The sequence below is a fragment of the Colobus angolensis genome, unplaced genomic scaffold, assembly GCF_000951035.1.
Source record: "Colobus angolensis palliatus isolate OR3802 unplaced genomic scaffold, Cang.pa_1.0 Scaffold45, whole genome shotgun sequence".
NCBI classification, from domain to species: domain Eukaryota; kingdom Metazoa; phylum Chordata; class Mammalia; order Primates; family Cercopithecidae; genus Colobus; species Colobus angolensis.
Genome location: NW_012117932.1, coordinates 9,124,145 through 9,130,101, shown reverse-complemented (window position 1 = coordinate 9,130,101; position 5,957 = coordinate 9,124,145).

Sequence of the window (5,957 nt, the reverse complement as noted above, 5' to 3'; positions counted from 1 at the left end):
AGCAGTTTCTGCTGTTCTGCCTCCTCATGATGCCTCGGCGTCCCGTGTGGGCCCGGAGCGAGCCGCAGGCAGTACACGGAAGGCGGTGGTCACACCAAAACCAGGGTTTGGATATAACCCGTGGTTTCTGTATCTGGTGCAAAGTGCTGGGAAACGGGAGAAAGAAAAGTGGGGAGTGAATCAAGTAATGTCTTGAAATATTTTAGTTTTACTATTTTGGGTCTGAGTGAAGAAAAAAACCTTACAATGCTTCAGCAAAGAGTAAATTTTTTATTTTAATTGTAAAATTTTTTGTAAGTGATCCTTCTATCTTCCAGGGAATAAGCACATTGAGCCAGCACCAACCAGACAGCTGTAAGCTCCTGGCCTAGCTAACTGAACACAATAGAAGGGTTGGGAAGAGGTTAAATTAGGAACCAAAGTAACTGAGTGACAGGATTCCAGCAATGATTCTGGCTAGAAGGCAAACAGGTGATGCAGAGGCACCCGGGAGTTCTCCTGCACTTTTTCCACAAGAGGAGTTCTCTGCTCAGCGCTCACTGCTTTCTAGTGCTTATAAAGACGTAAAAAATAAAAGGATTCCACTCTCAAATTGACCCTGTCTCCAATGTACACCAGAACCAAGAAAGATAGAGCTGTCGTCCTCCCAAGGCAAATTTGGGGACTAGAAGACTTTTGCCTTTAGTGTAGCAACCAACACTCCTCTTACTTCAGGAAGTCCACTTAGTAGATACTTACCAGACCTGCTCTTTAGAAGTCTCTATATTAATCATTTACTTGTTAATATGACCTTACATCATCCTGCCACTTCTCCCAACTATGTACTTATGGAACCTTATCTTTAATTGTGAAATGAACATTGAAATCTCAGGAAGGAAGCAGTGTCTTCAAGATCAGCAAGTGCAGGTGGTCAAATCTGCAACCTGGGCTTTCAGTTTTGATGTACTTGTGTTCTATACTGGAGTTCAAATTTGCTTTTTTTTAAAAAAAAAATAGTAATAGGCTTTTCAATGGAGTTTTTCTGCTAGTGGGAGGACAGAGGTGGAAGCTAGGGGGATAAAACTTGATCTAATCAGTTTGCTTCAGAGTAACTTCTTTAAATTAGGTGAAGTTAATATTAGGGTAGGATTTCATTTGCAAAGTATTTTAATTCTTTCAGCAAATATCTGCTGAGGCAATACCATATGTCAGGCACTGTGCTAAGTACTGGAGGTTGTCTTAGGCTGGGCTCCCTCAGAAACAGACCTGGAGGTTAGGATTTAATTATAAGTGGTTTCGAATTGGGGAAGTGATCCCAGAAATCACTATAAGGAAGGTGAGACAGCAAAACAGAGGGAAAAAAGCAGACATTGATATGGGATGTGTCAATAAGCAGGTGACCACTGTGGACAAGGGAAACTCAGTCCCCTGGTGGGGGGACGAGGAGGAGCAGGATGGAAGAGGAAGGGACCACACTTCGGACCTGCCACTGAGGCAGTAGACAGACAGCCCTGCCAGGACTCCAACTGCTGCTGCCACAGGACTCCCGTTGGTAACCTCTACAAACCCTGTCCCTTGCGATTGTTACTTAAAGCTTAGTGGTAGGGTCTGTAAATTTCAATTACCCCTGTTCTCTATCTTTACAATGTTAAGTTGACTATCCTTTGCAGCCTTCCATCCACATTTCAAAGGGTGGTAGGATTTTTGCCAGCCGCTTCTGCCCTCTTAATTCATGACAACTACTGTTAGTTTACTCCCTCTTATAGGTAACCGGTCAGAGCAGCCCTGGAGCCTAAATGGAAGTCCTCTGCTGAAATCAATGGATTAGACTTCATCTAAGGAAGGGATGCTGTAGGAATCCTCCCAGTGGGACATTTGCTTTGCCTTGTTTTTTCAGCAGTAGAGATTTAGTTTTAACCACATTTCACTCCTGACTCTCTGGGGACAATAGTGACATTTGCAGAATGGCTGCTCAGAGTTAGGGGTGCTGTCAGGCCAGCCCCTGACATTGGTAGGCTTGGGCAAGAGTACAAATGCATAGCCACTCACCATATGCCTAATATTTCAAAGTTATTGATCAAGCTATCAAACTACTATATATATTCCTACCTTGATACATATAACAACCAAATTGAAAGATAATACCTACAGATTTTATAGGACAAAAAAACAAAATCAGCAACTGAATTATGCATATCTACTAGACATTAGCTATGTCTAGATTTTCTTTGATAGGCTATATGAATAAGTGACAAAGATACATGATTCATATATATTTATTCTATAAAATTGATATTTCTCTCTAGTAAAATCACTGTGTTGTTATAATCAAGATTTTCACTGAATTTGTGTTCCACTGACAGCAGTGATTGAAAGCTTTGCTGTTCTGTATGGTAGCACCTAACAGCGTTTCAGGTGTTCTGTTCCTCAGTGGCACTAGCTACATTTCAAATGCTCAGTAGCTTCACGTGGCTAGAGCTACTGTATTGTACAACATGGAGAGAGAACAAGTCCATCATCATAGAAAGTGCTATTGAACAACATTAATCGAAAAGATTCATTTATTCAGGCCCCGTGAGGTGGCTCACACCTGTAATCCCAGCGACTCAAGAGGCAGAGGCCAAAGGATTACTTGAGGCCAGGATTTCTAGACCAGCTTGGACAACATGGCAAGATCCTGTCGCTACAAAACAATTTTTTAAATAGTCAAACATGGTGATTTATCCCTGTAGTCCCACCTACTCAGGAGGCTGAGGCTGGAGGATCATTTGAGCCTAGGAGTTTCAGGTTGCAATGAGCTGTGCACTCTACACTCCATCTGGGTGAAGAATGAAATCCCAATTCTAAAAAAATAAATAAATGATTAATGTAGTCAAATCATACAAAATATATGTACTTATACCACAAATGTAAATTACTTTTTTTATTTCAGAAAATTAGAATTACTTTTCTATAGTTGTTAAAAATTTTCTTTCAAATGATTTAAAGTTATCTATTAGAATAAAAATGCAAAATACAAATTATGACAATATAAACACTGAAATAAAAGTTATTTTTTAAAGTGTAAACATTTTATTTAATATTTGGAAATGTAATTACACCTTATTAATGTGTAAATAAAACATAAACTTCTTAGTAATTCCAGCATTCATTGTCCACCTGGTTGTTAACATAAATAATCAGTATTATGTTTCCTGTGTTATAACCTCATATCTACCATTTTAACAGTAACATTAATTATTTAATTTTGCAAAATACTGGCCAATCACCATGTTCAACTGCATGCAAATACTATACTGCTGTATGACTTCTTCCAGAACCATGAATTGGAACAAAAAGAGAAGCAAGAAAATGGATGTTTGGAATTGCTAGCAAATCCTCATTATTTAAGACTGTATGATATGCTTGCTATCTAAAAGGAAGGTTTTGACAGTTTAATTCATTTGACTTTTCTTTTAATCAAGTGCCTCCACTATACATCATCCACACGTTTAGGAGCGTCCATCTTCCACGTCAGCAGCAGCACACCCTGCAAATCTTCAGGTTGTGGGACGCAGTCATCTTTGTTTCCAGGTCAAGGGGCTATAGGGGAAAAGTGTTTCTCTGGGGCCTTAACAGTGTTGGTTTTGAAAGCAAAGGTTTAGGGTTATGTTAATGCAGTCTTAACACTGAGCACCAGACCCCTACTGACAGAAGTGGCTGTATGTTCCTTAATAAATGTATTTTTATAGGTTTGTGATGCCCAGTGCAGGAGCCCATCCTGCCAGTCGGTGGGCAGAATTGCTGGCTGTACTTGTGCGGTGCTGGTGCCTGGCAACAGTAACTCTGCTCTTGAGATTTGTCCAAACCCCATTAAAGTCAAAATGTAAGTATAAAAATGAAAACTGATCTGACCATAACCTATCCCTACCTACCCAAAACGTTATGTTGAATTAGGAGGTTAACCCCATGCGGAAAGTTCCTAAACTAGCCGAAGTATTTGCCAAGAAGCATGGACAAAATGATCATTTAGATACCTCCCAAGGTCACTCACTTGTAACCAGATGGAAAAAGAAAAGATTGTCATTGTTTCCATTGCTCATGTTTTCTTATCTAGGCCTTGGTGAAATGATTACTTCCCACTTTTAGATGCATGTTGGGATTATGAAAGTGTGGTTTGAGAGAAATGGAAAATGTAAATAAGCATTCTTGTATAGGTTTCCAAAATGATATATTCTCTTTTGTTTATCAGATAGCAAGTTGTAGGAAGGGAGTGAGGAAGGATAGGTAGGAGAATGAAAGGAAGGGAAGAAGGGAGGGAAGGAGGGAAGGGAAGAAGGGAGGGAAGGAGGAAAGGGAAGAAGGAAAGGTATAAAAGAGGGACAGAGAGAGCATTACCTAGAGTCCAACTTCATTTGAATCCCAACTGTGTGAGTTAAACGAGTTCATTTCCACTTCCTGATTTGTAGAAATGGAATTATATGTGAAAGCTCTGTGTAAACTCTGAGGCGCTGAGCAAACTTGATTATTTATTATGTTGATCTCTGATTAAGCAAAGCTGGGAGTGAGTAGTGCCTCATCCCACTCCCCACCCATCTCGCCCCCATTATTCTTTCCCTCAGAGGACTGTGCAGGCACGCACAGCAGTGGGGCCTCGGCCACGTGATATGCAGATCCCTGTCCTTGTGCACACGCACAATTTGCGTCGACTTTACTTAGCTTCAGGCATGAGAGGAGCAAATAAAACTTTTCACCCAGGACTGACTTCACTTCACAGCTTCCCTCACCTTTTGAATGTGTATACATGAAACCGGGGAAAGTGGGATGAAAATGAAAAACACATCATTAGTTTTTCACAGGGGTCAGAAGAAACCAGGTCATTTAAACTGTCACCAGCGAAGCCCCGTTTCACCTGAACAAATGACAAAAAGGGAGCAGGTGCCCTTTTTTGTGGCTGTTCATATCCTACCTAGGGTCAGAACCTGTCACTGACAAAAGGCAAAGCTCATCCAAGCATAGTTCAAAGCCACTTTTGTATAAAGGTTTAAACCACTAGGATGAATTTTTTAGATGCCCCAGGAATTCCTTCTCGTGGCCTGATTAAAAGCAGAGAGGTAATAGGTTTTAGGTCTTTGCTTTGCTCACATTACCCACAGAATATAAATGACTCTCTGCATTGTTGGTGCTGAGGCAGTGTATTGCATACTCTTTTTTATGTTAGGAAAACGTTATCAGCCTCTCACACTGTTACCCTGTGTGACACTGGGAAATTCACTTAACCTCTCTGTGTTTCAGTTTCCTTATCTGTAAAACAGAGATAATCATTGTCCACACTTCACAGGGTTGTTGTGAGGATTAAATAATAATGTAATAAGTATTGTAATAAAACAATAGTTCCTGGCTGGGTGCAGTGGCTCGTGTCTATAATCACAGCACTTTGAGAGGCCAAGGCAAGAGGGTCACTTGAGCCCAGGAGTTTGTGACCAGCCTGGGCAACATAGTGAGACCCTGTCTCTATACAAAATAAGTAAATAATTAGCGGGGCATGGTGGCACACGTCTGTGGTTCCAGCTACTTGGAAGGCTGAGGTGGGATGATCAATTGAACCTTAGAGTCACAGCTACATTGAGCCATGATTGCACCACTGCACTTCAGCCTGGGCAAAAGAGCAATACCTTGTCTCAAAAAAAATCAGTTCCTGGCACATCATTAGCGATGTAAAAGTTGTTGTTGATGATGATATTAACCAATGATTTTTAAATTAAATACTAAAGAGAACCGACCATGCATAAACTGCATGCTGGGTTTTATACGTGTGCAGATGGGTTGGAAATATCTAACTGGGCCCAGTTATTTAGATGGGAAGACTTTCCAATAGATGTACCTGTCCTTTCTCGTCACACATCTTTCTGGGCATAATAGTTTATATCGGCTGCCAGACTCCGCACTAGTAAAACTGCATGGTTTATCGTGGCAGCCCTTAGTGTTTCTCCATCTAC